Below are 16,055 nucleotides of genomic sequence, written 5' to 3' on the forward strand. Positions count from 1 at the left end.
CAGTCAATCAAACATACAATAAATCTGACCAGATTTAGCTCTAAAACATTCTTGTGGCCACTCTGCTTTCCAATCATACAATTACCTTTGAGAGGGTTATAATTAAATTAATATATATTTAGCATATAGGAAAGAGAACTGCATTTCTGTAAAAACAAAACAAAACAAAACAAAACAAAAACAAAAAACAATAGCATATTTCAAGGGGAAAATTATGGATATGAAATATTATATATATTGAATAGAATATAATCAAAACTATTTAAAATTATAGGTGTTTAATCCCAGTTTAGTTCACTATTCTAGTAGTCTCAATTCCTAGCACCCATCTGTGTAAAAGTTGGAGTTAATGGCAAGTTTTTGATAAGAATAGTAGACAAAAAAGTATGTTTACAAGATAAGGTTTCTTTTTCTTTGATTTTTGGGGTGTTCCTGGTGGGACAGACACTTGGTAGAGTACTGACTGATGCATTCTGGGAAAATAGATTTCCCCTTCCTCAGGGTGTCAGGTGCCTATTTGATTGAAGATACAACCTTCTTTTTTTTATCTCACTTCTGTCTGAGTCATTTTCACTGTTTCCAATATCACTTACATGCAGATAATACCAATCTCATTATATTAGCTGTTTTATAGTACCGACAGTCTACAACACAACTCTAATTTTGTGATTTCTTTTAGTGGTAATCCCCCACCACCACATCACTGCTATCCCGGAGTGCTGTTTTTTCTTCCAATTCAATACCTATCCCTTTCTTCAGTTCCTATGTCCCTTGTCTTCTTTGACTCCACCATTCAGGTCCAGGGTGACTTCATCTACAAAGGCCTATTCTTTAAAAACAAACAAAAAAATTCAGAGTCAAAAGTCATGCCCCAAGCTGAAGTTGACTTTATGTCTGTAAAGTTCCAGGCTTTCTCATCTCTAGATAAATTTTAGGCAAACTTCGGTATTCAATTGACACTAAAATTGTGATTGTGGAAAGCTGACATTTCACACTAAATTTGAAGATCAGCCTAAATTTTGCTGTATATTTTTTAATTGTTTAATGAATCTACCATACATCCTGTTTTCTCAAATAGATTGTAATCTTTTTCTTAGAGTTAGAAAAGTAAAGGTTTATTTTTTTCCTATTATCTGGAGCACTCCAAACAGAAAAGGAGAGTGTAACACTGCTTATAAATACTTTTAGACATGGGTTTTTCATTGTGGAGATGAAAAACCAAGAATGAAATTCATTGTTAAAATAGTTAATAGTGGGTAGTTTGATGTCCCCATAAGACACTGTTCAAACACCTAGAAAGCTTCTTCATTTTGCCTAGTTGTATTTTATCACATCTTAACCAAATCAAGGCACAGCTAAAAATCACACACACACACACAAAAATCCACTTTTATTATTATGCCTCCTTTACTTTTCAAGATAAATATATATGTAACAAGGAAAGAATTTAATTCAAGTTAAAAATTCCATTTAGAGCTTAATTAAAATAAAAATATGCTTGCAAGATCAAGGAGTTTCTTCCCTTTTCTCATTTTAAATGAGAACTGGTCCAGAATCAGAAAAGAAAAAAAAAGCAGATGCCCTAACCAACCACTGTCAATTGCTTGCTTCCACCAAAGAAAAACCATTTCTAAATTTGCAAGATAAACTTTCTCAGTATGAATTCTTAATAAGCCTTTTAGAAAGAATAAAAACATTCCTATAAATTAAAATAGGATGTCATACTCTGAACTAATGCTGGTTTAAAATGCCATGCCTTACAACATCTAAACCTCAGGCTGTCTTCTGTTATACACTAGAATTGAAAGCTGTCACCCATGAGTGCAGGATGGCTGATAAGATACTGTCATATCAAGCTTTATTTAATACTGTTCACATTTTCCTTTACAGACAACATAATATGAAACATGCTGGTTAGGGACTATATAAGTTTCCTAGGGCAGCTTAGAAACTGGGTGGTGTTAAACAACTGAAATTTACTGTCATAATCTAGATGCTAGGAGTCTGAAAACCAGGTGCCGCAGGGCCATTGTCCTTCTGCATAAAATCCTTCTTTGCCTCTTCCTCACTTCTGGTAGTGGCTGCCAGTCTCCATCATTCCCTGTCTTGTAGCCGCATCGCTCCAGCCTTTGCTTCTCTTGTCACAAGGCCCACTCCCTGTTCATCTCTGTTTTCACATGGCATTTTCCCCTTTTTATAAATACACTCATTATACTGCATTGAAGCCTGCCCTAATGACAGCATTTTAAATTTATTGCATCTCCAAAGACCCTATTTCCAAATGGGGTTACGTTCACAAGTATCCAACGTTAGGACTTTTGGAGGGGGATACAATTCAACCCATAACAGGGATGTAGGTGATAAAAGGTTGAACTCCAAGAACTAAGCATTGTAAATTTATCATTTTAAAGTAAAAAAAAAGCATTATTGCTTGGCAATCATAAAATTCTACCCAAAAATATAATGGGCTCTTCTATTTCTATTGCTGACACCAATACAAACTTTTTTATTATTTTATCTTTTATTTTTCATTTATTAGATTAAGTCTTTGAAAATAGATTTGGGAGCTTCAAGCTTCCTATTCTGAAAGGCTTTTCTTTTGTACCACCCCTTTAATAGGTTTCTTCTGCACAACATACTTATTTTTCTATACCATCTCTTTAAATGTCCAGTATTTTTATAATTTATAGTTAGTAGTTACTCTGTAACTACATTTTAAATGTAGCTATAGTACCTTATATATTTAGAATCTCAAAATGTTAAAATTTTGACCTCCTGTGGGTAGAAAGAACACTTAGAGGATTCATAAATTTTCACATTTCAGCCAAGGTAGGTAGGAAGAATTATAGTTTTTGCTTACTTAAACTAACAAACTTTTTAGTGTGGTGATAATTCTGTTTGGTCTCTTTGAGTCTTGTTTTAATACTAATTTCATTTTATTTTTAGAAATTGACCTTTCTTTTAGTGATTGAAGACAATAAAGATAATCCCAGAAGATAGTTTATAGTAATTAGAAATATAAGCAAATAACATGTATGAGAATTTATAGCTTCTTGTTTCCTGCAAATTGACTTTGTGAGATAAATGCTCTACAGTAATTATAGTACCTCTGATGTAAAGTAATCAAAAGGAATATTATGGAGGTTCTGGCCAAGATGGAGGTGTAGGTAGAAGCCTTTCACTTCCTAGCACAGCTAAAAAGAGGATAACAACCATTCTAAAATCAATAAACAACCAGAAGTCCCCCAAAATCAAGCTGCATGGAGCTGTGACAAACATGGAATTAAAGAAACAGTCAAACAGAACAACCAGACCAGGAAGGCAAGCAGACGGACAGAACTCGAGGTGAATCAGCTGACCATGTGGGCAGGGCTGGCTGAACAGGAAACTGAGACCGAGAGGTGGCTGTGGACTACAGCGGTTGCCACGATGGGAGTTTCTCCCAGTCTCACATGAGAGTCCATTGAAAAGTGTGCTACAGATGAGCAGGGGAGCTTCATTGTTCCCTCTCTGGCCCCCACTCAAAGGTAGCACCACAGCACAGCAAGGAGGGTTACCCTGCCCAGGTGAATACCTAAGGTCCTGCCCCCTTACAACTTAACAGGTGTGCTGAGACAAAGAAATATGGCCCAAATGAAAGAAGAGAGCAAAACTTCAGAAGCTAAGTGATGAACATAGCCAACCTATCTGATGGAGAATTTAGGCCCTGGCATTCAAAATGTTCACAGAACTGATTGAGCTTGGTCAAAAAAATGAAAGAATGAATAAAAGATACCCAAAGTGAAATAAAGCAAAATATTCAGGGAACCAACAGTGTTAAGGAGGAAACCAGGACTCAAATAAATGATTTGGAACAAAAGGAAGAAATACACATCCAACTGGAACAAAATAAAGAAATGAGAATTCAACAAAATTAAGGGGCAGTTTTGAACCTCTGGGATAACTTGAAAAGTTCCAATATCTGAATTATAGTGGTGCCAGGAGAAGAACAACAACAAGAAATTGAAAACTTATTTGAAGAAATAATGAAGGAAAATTTCCCCAATCTGATGAAGAAAATAGACTTCTAGGAAGTCCAGGAAACCCAGAGAGCCCCAAAGAAGTTGGACCCAAAGAGGAATATCATCATCATTAAGTTGCCCAAGATTAAAGATAAGGAGAGAATCCTAAAAGCAGCAAGAGAAAAGGAGACACTTACCTACAAGTAGTGCCCATAAGGCTATCAGCTGATTTCTCAAAAGAAACCTTACAGACAAGGGGCTGGAAAGGAGTGTTTGACGTCATGAAAGGCAAGGACCTACAACCAAGAATACTCTATCCAGAAAAGCTGTCATTTAGAATGGAACGGCAGATAAAGTGCTTCCCAGAAAAGGTCAAGTTAAAGGAATTCATCATCACCAAGCCCCTATGATATGAAATGTTAAACAGATTTATCTAAGAAAAAGAAGATAAAAAATATGAACAGTAAAATGACAACAAACTCACAACTATCAACAAATGAACCTGAAAAAAACCAAACAACAAAAACAAAAACTAAGCAAACAACTAGAACAGGAACAGAATCAGAAAAATGGACATCACATGAAGGGTTTTCAGTAGGAAGGGGTAAGGGAGAAATAGAGGGGGAAAGAAACAGAGAATAAGAAGCATAATTGGTAGGCATAAAATAGACAAGGAGAGGTAAAAATGGTATAGGAAACAGAGAACTCAAAGAACTTCTATGTATAATCCATAGACATGAACTAAGGGGGGAGAATGCTGGAGGGCTGGCAGGTGCAGGGTGGAGGATGGATAAAGGGGGAAAAATTGGAAAAACTGTAATAGCATAATTAATAAAATATTTTAAAATAAAAATTCAAAAAATAATAAAAAAATTTAAAAGGAGTATTATGCAAGTTGTGTCTACATGAATCAGGTTTTGTCTACAAAAATTCAAACAGGTTGAACTTTTGTTGTTGTTGTTTCCTGAAATTATTTTTAAACTGAGTTGATTCTACATTTTAGGTTCTGTGGTCCAGGTCAGAATGATAAAGTTGAATTTTAATAGCAAATAAATCCATATACTATTAAGTCTTTATAAACATACATTGCAAACCTGGGAATAATGTTTTTAAATTTACACTGACTTCAATATTTCAAATTTAATTAAAAACCATACATGTATTAGCATATGTACACTCTTTTTCTTATACTTATTGTAAAAAGTAGATGTCACCTCAAGCATAAATGTGTGGTAACAAAAACCCAGTTGTATCTGTTTGCGATTAACCATAACACTTCCATATGTGGTATCTCTCTTTGGATTCAAGCTGTCTACAGTAACTTGATCAGGGGTATAATTACACCCTACTTGAATCAAGAAAGTCAAATAATGTCAAAAACAATCATTTTACTTGTAGATGTTTTGAAAATTAAAAACTGAAAAAATGCAGATAGCTTGATGTTAACATCTCACTGATTTAAACTGATCTCCCGTCAGAACATGGAAACTGGAAGGGTTGCAAACTGTATGATAAAATAATTTCACAGGGAATTACAGGAAGAATCACACATATCACACATTAAAAAATATTTCTTGGCTTATTTTATTGATGGGCATTGGCACTACATCTTATGATATGCTTGGTCTTTATCCACTATCAAACAGATTATTACTCTCAGAGCTCATGAAATGATTACATTAACACAGTAATATGCAACTGATACCATAATTTCTATAAGATCTTAATAATCATATAATCCAGCCATCACATTTCAAAAGAAATAATTCAGGAAATTAAAAAGGTAGATAATACACCAAGGTCACAGCCCTCTTTTTTTGCAGAACAAGGAACAGAATTCCTAACCTCTAAGACAGAACTAAACTTTTATATAATCTTACAGCCTTTGAAAGTCAGTTATTCCCAAAAGAGAAGCATAATGTTGGAAACAGCAGTGGTAGATTGGTCTACACTATAGGATTAAGCTGGAGGACAAGCCAAGTCAGAATGGAATTGAATTAAGTATAGTTACTGCCAGAAACCCTAAGTTAATTTAGTTGGCCAGGAAGGAGTAGAGTTAAGTCTAAGTCAACTGGGCTGATGTGGAGCTAAGGAGTTAGGTTATCATAGGTCATAGAATTCATAGGGAAGATTATTTAAAAAACCAAGATTATGATGCTTTTGCCTAGACTTGCTGGTTTTTAATGTGAATGCTTTACAGCTTTTGTGTACATTTACCAGTTTTAAGCTGCCATGTGACATACACCCTGAAGCCTTCACCCAGACCTGCTACTAGTTTATGACAGGTAATTAATACTGATATAACTGTGTAGAGCATGTAACTGATAGCCATTGTGAAATTCCTAAAACTAAGAATTGGGGAGACTTCTCATGGGACAACTACAAATTTTCTTAGACACGTTATATATCCCATTGGAAGCACATCCTGTTTATTCTTTCCCTAAATTAGATTTTATTCAACCTCAGTGAACAGAGAATACTATATTTTAATTATACATTTAAACAATTCCTGTGCCTAGCATGTAGTACATCAAATTTTATTTCCTTTTAAGTCAAATGCTAAAAAGTATAGGTTATTTCTATAGCATAATCAACCAAGAAATTAAAATTTAACAAATTTTTAAAAGGGAAAAATAAAATGTAGTCATTTTAATCAAACTGGTTAGTTTTGTGTAATTATGCATAATAAATTTTGATAAAATTTAGTAATTGTGTTTTATTTCACTTGTTAGCCACAGAATTACAGGCCATTTTGCCCATATCTGTGTTCTCTCTGGCTCTCTCTTTCTCTCTCTCACCCTCTTTTACTCAGAATCAGCTAGAGTTACAGTAATAAAGAATTCAGTTTTGGGTACTTGACGAAAATATCCTCCCAATAATTCTTATGAGGTTAAACTCAGGACAATTTATGACTGAGTGCTGTCTGAGCAGGTTGTTCTGGACCAATGTGGGTTGTAAGTTGATTCCTCAGCTATAGAGGTCCTGCCCCATTATTTGACATTCTTGATTCAAGCGGCATGTAATTATAGGCCTAATCAAGTTTCAATAGTCAGCCTTAATAAGAATCAGAAGCTTGAATTTCATTGTCAACCATCATTTAGTTTCATAAGGAATGGAGTGCTGTGCATGGTGTGGCCTTTTTGCCTGTGTTCCCTCAGTGGTTTTGCGGTTTTGCTGCATTCTCTGTCAGCCGAGGTCTCCTTTATACCCCCTTGTTACAATACTCGTAAGTAAAGTGTAGAGGAGCAAAGTTTTTCTTATTGAAAGATTGCAGAGATAAAATGGTTTTGGGGGGAGCTGAAAACAGATACCTCCCTAGCCCAACTGGCTGATGCCTACATTTGCTGTTATGGTTTAAATACAACTTGGTAGAGTAATGCTCAGAGTTCCCTGAGTTATTTGCATCTCTGCATGAATAGGTTTATCATCTTACTTTCTAAAATGAAGTTGATGAAAGATCTGAAAATGAAGAAGTAGAAAGGCAAGGACAAGGACAGGACAATGTTACCTTTAGCCAGCAGTCATTTTATCAAGAAAAATTCCATGATGGGTGCGAGGTACCAAATAGGTGATCTTTTCTGATTGGGCATACTGAAAGGAAAACGATTTAGTGGAAAATTTCCCTCTAGGGATGGCAATGTAAGTGTCTCCTATGAAGGAAGATCTGCCAGCAGACAGCTCCATTTATCCCAAATACTGACTGACCCTCTGCTGTGCACCAGCCCCACACTTAGCGTTCCAGAGTCACAGGGACTTCGGATTTGTTACCTTTGCTAAGATTCGCTGTCTTGTGATATCACAGCTTTTTGAAAAGTGATCGTTTTACCTTTTTGCCTGACATTCTAAATGATGGAAAAAATTCTATTATTCCAATTTAGATATTTTTCTTTCAAATTTAAAACTTCATCATTTATAAAATTTTATGAAAATTTTATTATCTTTGTGCAACAAAAATAGGAGCTTAAAGTTGTGCATATACTGCTGTTTATGGTGCCAGGATTATGTTTTGTATAGTACAAATTTTAGCATGTGTAATGTCATAAATGAAAGATCTATCAACTTGCTATAAACCTTCCATTCTTGTTTGATAGAATTGAATAGTGCTTAAAAGCATAGAATTTGGTGCCAGACTAGATGGGGTCAAATCCCAGTTCTGTCATTTATTAGTAATGTGACCTTAAACAAGTTATTTAATCTCTTAGTCCCTCAATTTCTTCATCTGAAAAATGAGAATGATAATAACAATACATCAATCATAGGGTTGCTTTGAGGATTAAAGAAGTTAACCTTTGTAAGTGACTCAGAAGAGTGCCTGGCACATTAAAAGCATTTACATACGTGATGTTAAATAAATAAACTTAAATATATTCAATAGTCTAAATTATATTAATTAATTCTTCTTATGTTTTCTGCTAGTTTATAACATGTGAACTCTGTAACACTTAGCCTTTAAAATACTACTGAATACAACAAATGCTTAAAAACTAATGTTTAACTTAGTTTTGGAAGTAAAATAAGGAGCACTCAGCCATCTTGCTATCATTTTTAAACTAGACTGCCAATTAGAGAACTGCCATGTAGAAGCTTCTTCGCTGCCATGCTTGGCAATAAGCAAATGTGATTACTCTGGAGGAGATGCCCCATTGCCATATTTAATATGATACCCACCTGGCACACCATGCTGACTTTGCATGAGATGCTGACCAGTTCTTCAGCTGTTTGTCTGGAAGTTTAATGATTGGATATGTGGAATATATAGCAGTTGAATTGATATTGGTGCCATGAACATTAGTGTGGTATATAGCTTTCCAACAGTTTTAATGCAGTGATACATGAAAGAATGAACTGTAAAGAGTATCCTTGTTTGGTAAGTCAAAAGCATTCATAAGTTCTTATTTATATATTAGCTTTTTAGCTGTGTCAAGGAGCTGTTTTATGCAATGGAGTTATTCAGTATTTCTGCATTCTGCATTTCAACTATGTAACAAACACAGATGCACACATTCAATGCTTTCTAAACTGAATGGGAATGTGGATACATACACCACAATTTTATTATGTTTAATAGCATTTAAATTTCTTCCTTATCAAATCACACCCAGCAATAAAGAGATCACTTACATAACTCTTTCTTCAAATTATCTCAGATGGCCTTGCTGAATCTCAGAAGTACAGCTAAAACAAGTGTTCTGTTGATTCATTAGGAAATTTAACATAATTCAAAGGCACTTTTGATGTGACACTTTTTTAAGACCCCAGTTTCACCATGATTGGTTTTATGACCACCAAAGAATGACTGAGTTCCCATCTGTAAAGTGAACATGATACAACCTAATATCTTCAGGCTGCATAGTTATAAAATAGGAACAACTATTTGGTCAATTATATATCATGTTGTATGTCATAAAGATGGCCTTTGTTCCTCAAGAAGTTCTAGAGCCTTATGTTCACATGGGGAATGGGCAGCATTATTTGGATAGCATAAATCTAATGGCTTCCGCATAAGTCAAGGACTGGGGAACATCAGTGATAGTGAAGGGAAATTGGAATGATTGAACTTAGCTATAAACCACTGTTAGGCTGAATTGTCCATCAGTGATAATTCCTCAAAGGGAAAAACATTGGAATCACTTGAGAAGCAGAAGATACAAAAGTAAGGCATGTAATGGATATTCCTTTGAAACCAGGTTGATTCCAGTAATGTTTATCAATGCTCTGAATGATGGAAGAAAAAGCCTCCTTATTAGATTTACCAATAACCCAGTTAGCAGGAAAAAAGAGAAAATTAATTCAAAAGAACTCTGACAAATAAGAAATGGACTGTCAACACAAGTTCAGGAAAGGGCAAGTACAAAACAAGTATTAGGCTCAGACTATCACTAATCTGATAAAAGATGGGAATGGCCAGAACCAGTGGCCAGATCTAGACCTGGGGCTCAGTATTAGGTGAATAAGAGTCAGTAATGTAATCCTGCCACTGTGAAATAGGTCCTTATTGAATATTAGGGCATATGCACCAGTAATGATGGACTTTATCTAATGGATGAAAAACAAACCCAATCAGGAAAGGTTGGAAAAGATTGTATAGCCCAAAGCAAGATTTCTCCATGTAATGTATCATTTCATTTTTGCATAAGCTATACCTTATGAAATGAACAAATTGTGCTGTTAACACCAAAGTCTTTTTATATAGACATATCCACAGGTAGAAAGAAATTTGAAACAAAGGTACTATATCCCAAACCACTATCATCACTACAAGTGATTATTAACCAGAATTCAAACCAGCTGGCCTTTTTATTGAAGGTAACCAGTGGCTTTTCTTTCATACTTAGAAGCATATAAGTCATCATATTTGGCTAGTTCTTTGGTCCAAGCCAATTCTCAGATACCAACTATGCCAGAATAATACTGTAGTGAACAATGTTAGCTTCAAATACTAGAATATGCTTTTATATATCCTGATTTTCTGTCACAACCAATTAATGAGCTGCCAGCTATGAATTTAACTAAAAGTCTTTGCAGCTATCTGTATTTTTAGTCTGTACTATTATTCGCCATAAAATGTTCCTTTTATTTAGCACTTGATACACTGGTGTCACTTTATTTGTTCAGAATTTACTGCTTTAAAAGTCCAAGTTCTGGTTCTAAGAATCTTGTAATTGATAAACAAGTCTATTTTCCATTTTAAATGATCTATCACAAACATTTTTGACATTTTTTCTAAATGTCAGAAGCCTATTTTTTGAGTTGATCCTTTCATACTCTAACTTTTTGGTTATTTTATGTCATTTCATTAACCTTTTGGGGGTATGGTAACTGTTGGCTCAAATCGCTTATTTTCTCTTTAGTTGGCTTCCATTCAGAATTTCATCAAACATTACAGGTGAAGCGTGTGATGGCACAATGCATGTAGTTCATTATACAGACCAAAACTCCCAGTTAGTGGGTATATCACAGGCCTCAGTGTTTGAGAAGGAGAAGGCTACATATGCTAAATGCAGTCTCTTTTATCTATAATCCAAGACTATCACTGTGTGACTTCATCCTTTGATCATTGAAAAAAATCCCTCCCTAACTTCTTCCTAGATCTTCTTTCAAGGAGAAACTAGTCTTCACTTGAAGCCATCTTATGCCACCACTGACTGCTGTTTTCCTGATTTGCATGTGCATTCTTCTTCCTTATAACCATTAACAATAGAAAGGAGGCACATAGCCAGTGCACTAAGAGTGGGCCCTCACAGCTGATCTCTCAATTGCATGTACTTCACTAACCCACTCTCATAAATTCCACCGTGTCTTATTTGCTTGTACTTTTGCAGTTACAAAAATGCATATATTTTCAATCTTTGCTTCATGATTTCAATATTCCACAGGATCTTAAAAAGCTTTATACATGTCCTAGATTCGCCAATCTAATAAATTCCATTTCCAGTAATGAATTCTAATATATTTATCTTTTTCAATTAAATACGTTATCTAATACTGACCCCTCCCCACATTTTCTTTTACATTTCTTTACTTTAAAAAGAAGGATGATATACTTTTTTATCTGCATATTGTAATATTGTTTAAGGATCAGCCTTCTTTTTGTTTCATCAGTTTAGTTCTATTGAAGATCAGCTTGTATTTAGGTTTCATTATCTTTTACATGGTCTTACATTTTTTTCCATTGCAGAAAATCTGGGCTGTTTTTGGAGCAATGCTTTTGATGACATCAAAGGTCTTTTACTGGTGTTACTTGAGAGATCAGAACCAATTCTTCCTGGAAGTATTTCTGAATTAATGTTTTTTTCTGGATACTCTGCCCTACATTTCAAGTCATCTGCCTGTTTGTTTCAGCTCTCTGCTATGTCTGACCATCTACCCATGAATCATCTTGTCTTTCATTTTTTGACTGCTTCAGGCACTGTGTTTGGTGCTAGTCATACAACAACAACAAAAAAGGCAAATTCAAGGAGTTTATTATCCTCCAAAAAGGAGTTTATTCAAATTCTGAAGTTTTTCTAGTTTTTCTCCACTGACTTGATATTTTATTACTCAGAAAAGCTTAGGGTTAAATACAGAATTAGATATAAAATTATGTATTATGTCAGATCATTTGCTGTAAAAGTCAAATAGTCCAGTCTCAGCACACATTCCTAGTTGAAAGTACTCTCTCTATAAAAATCGCTACTTATATGTATCTTTGTGCCTAATTTCTAAATAATTTCTCCATGGTGAAATGTTCCTGTAATTCTATAGTGATTTTATTTTCTAGAATAAGAACATTGAGCAGGAAACTTTCTTGCCTCTTTATTCTTTTCTTTCTTCTTTGTATCCTTTCCTTTTCCCTCCTTTCTCTCTTTCATAAACCATTTTATTTATATAGCCAAAGTTTTTAATAACATACTTGTCACCGAATTCTAAGTATATATATTTTTAAGTGGAGAAAATCTTGGAATGTCTTAATTAAATGCAATCATTTCTATTTTTGCATAATTACTTATCCATTGCATCCCCCATCCAGAGAACAAAAACCCTCTCATGTGTGCGATTCTATGTGTGAGACTGTGCAGGAACCATGTAGGTTTCCTCAAGGGATCAGTCTTGTTTAATCACTGTTCTCCCCCTTGTTGTAGATGTGTACTTCACTAGTGTACAGCTTCCATGGAGCACTGGATTCTTGTAGAAAGAATCGTTTTGATAATTCTTGACTCCTCTAGCCCCTTGGCTCTTCATACTTTCAGGTTATATATGTTGGTTAATAATGCAAAAGTTTGCTCTGAGTTATTTTGTAGCTGTTGCATGGAAGATTTTTATCCCCCTTTCATTTATATGCATTGTGAAACAATTGGATCTAGAGCAAGATTCAACAATCTTACTAAAGTAGGATCCTGATTCTCTCCCCCCCAACCTCTCTCTCTCTCTCTCTCTCTCACACACACACACACACACACACACACACACACACACACACACACACACCATACATACAAGATCCAGTGGTGATAGTATCAAAACTAATAGTGATTGTGGCTTTGGATGTTTTGGGAAAGTTGTTTCTGAGTCTCTTGTTTCTAGCAGATGAAAAGCATGTAATACCAGATGATATATAAATAGGAATATGTGTACATAGGCTTTCCCTTCTTTTTCTCACTTTTTCTCTCTTTCTGTTTTAGAATTTAAACTTCGTTGTATTTTTCCATTACCATTTAGACCTCTTATACTCCCCTCCCGCAAGTAATCACAACACTGTTGCCCACGTCCATGAGTCCTTTTTCCTTTCTGCTCAATGCCTCCACCCCCTATTTCCCCCACTAGCTGACATCCTGCTCTCCATCTATGAGTCTGTCAGCATTTTCCTTGTCAGTTCAGTTTGTTCATTAGATTCCACATATGAGTGAAATCATATGATATTTATCTTTCTCTGACTGGCTTATTTCACTTAGCATAATGATCTCCAGTTCTATCCATACTATTGCAAAAGATAAAATTTTCTTTTTCACAGCCTAGTAGAATTACAATGTGTAAATGTCCCTTAGGTGTTTTATCTACTTATCTACTGAATGAACACTTGGGCTCTTTCTGTATCTTGATGATCATAAGTGATGCTGCAATCAACATAGGGGTGCTTATGAATTCATGTTTTGGGTTCCTTCAGATATATTCTCAGAAGTGGGATCACCGGGACCCAATGGGATCACTGGGTCATTAATGGAAAAAAAAAGTCATGCAGGGAAATGAGAAGCTGCTGGGTAAGTAATACAACTGAATCAGAAACCACAGATCTGGATAAACGTTAACATACCAGTTATTTATCTTTCCTCCTCACCTCTCCCAACCTTCATCTCAAGCCTCACCCTAACCCACCTTAGGAAGCCTAAATGTGGCAGCACTGATGATGTATTATTGGAACGCTCTATGCTCACATATAGTAGTGGTAGTGCAAAAGGAGAGCAAGGATGCTGTAGGGACTTTTGGAGCTATGAACAGTGGGATATTGTCTATGCTGAGAAGAGTGGTCAAGAGGATGCTGGTAGTCTGGAAAAAATGGAACTCAGAGACTAGAGGCTGCCATGGGGTTAAAAGCCAAAGTTTGTGGGAATGAGAGAGTCAGGAGGCTGGAAGGATAGAAAGTTATGTTTTGAAAATAGTCAAGATTAATATTTTAGGGATATCACAGTTTAAGACAGTGACAAAATCCAGGGAGTATCTGTCCGAGTGAAGAACATAGATTAAGTAAGTGTACATAAAACATAGTTGTACTAATGGATGAAATGTAGTATAAGATGAACCACCTCCATGTAGGTTGAAATCTCCTAGGATCATGGCTGGCTGTAGGATAGAAGGAAAGATTTTATGTTACATTCACCCCCTAAACAGGGATTAGGTAATTCTCCTAATCACCTAATTCAGGCATTCTCCTAATGAGGTCTATGGACCCATGTGGATCCACAAGACAATTATCAGATATTCTAAGGATAAGATCTAATTTCATAGTGATACTAAGGTGATATTTTTCTTTTTCACTTTGTCAACATTTGCACTGGTTATGTAAAAACAGTTGTGGGTAGAGCTAACATCATATTTAATACTAAGGGACTCAAAACTTTTCCCCTAAAATAGAAACAAGCAAAACATCTTGTCTGCTCTCACCCCAGAAATGGTTAGTATTTTCAGAGTCACATCTTGTCATCTACAAATATAACAGGACAAATTTTGAAGCCACACTGCTTAGGTCCAAATATGTTTTTAATACTTGCTGTGTGACTTTGAGCCATTTCCTTAATTTCTTAATCCTTAGTATTTTATCTGTAAAAATAAGATATTAATAATATTTACTTCATAAAGTTATGCAGAGGACACAATGAATTAATACTATCAAAGCTCTTAGAATAGTGCCTGGGATATTTTACATGCTATGAAATTTTTGTTAAGTACAGTTTTTAAATTTAATACACAAAAAAGTTTTGTGTATTAACTTTTTTTGTGTATTAAATTTAATACACATAGTTTTTTGAAGTATTAAGTATGTAATTATATTAAAATTTTTCTTTATTATTTAAGGCAGTGTTTCTCACAGTTTTTGTTATTGGGATCCTTTCAGATTCCTAAGAATTATCTAGGATCCAAAGAGTATTTTTATGTGCATTATGTCTATTGAGATTTACTGTATTAGAAGTTAAAACAGGTAAGTAAAAGATATTTTCTTTATTATTTAATTAGAAAAATACATATTACTCTCAGTACATTTAGTTGAATAACATATTTTTATGAAAAACAAATATATTTTCAAAATAAATATAGTAAGAAGTGACAATATTTATATTTTTTCAAATCTCCTTAGTATCTGTTTTAATGAAGAGAGTAGGAATCTCGTATCTGTATCTTTATCTAATCCACTGAAAATATGCCATTTTGGTTAAAATATATGAATAAAACCTGGCTGCATGTAGATATGTAATCTGAAAATGGAGGAGCATTTTAATAGCCTTTCCAGGTAATTCTGAATGTTCTTTTATGATGCCTCACCAACACTGACAAAGGTTAGTTCGAGTGTCGAATCTGAAACCATATCTTATTCTCTGTTATATATCCTATTTTCCTTTGTATGCAGACCTCTGTTTGTGTCTGTTTACCTTAATTTTTGACCAAATTTCATTGCCATTTCAGTATCATTTGCACATTAGAAGACATTGGACATACTGAAGCCAACTTTCATTACCAATAAATCAGAGTTTCTCATTAAGAGCTAATGAGCTCTTATATTGTCCCTCTGATTATTACCCCTGTTCTGTGTGAAAAGGAAAACATTTCATCTTTTTTATTCTTTTCCCAATCCTAGCTCTCAGGGCATGAGGGTTTTGGTTATTTGTTTGTTTATTTAAGGAACAGTAGTAAGATGAGCTAACACAGCTTCAACTTTGCTTCCTTTTCCTCTCTGGTAAGAGGAAGAGGCAGTATTGTATTTTAGGTTAATTAGAGTGTTGTGTCTTAATTGATTTAGAGATAAGATTGAATTTATTCTCTATCATCTATTTCCTAGACAGTAGGCCCCGCGTGTGTTATTAA

The sequence above is a fragment of the Artibeus jamaicensis genome, unplaced genomic scaffold (assembly GCF_021234435.1).
Source record: "Artibeus jamaicensis isolate MK-2021 breed Jamaican fruit bat unplaced genomic scaffold, CSHL_Jam_final contig_391, whole genome shotgun sequence".
Classification (NCBI taxonomy): Eukaryota; Metazoa; Chordata; class Mammalia; order Chiroptera; family Phyllostomidae; genus Artibeus; species Artibeus jamaicensis.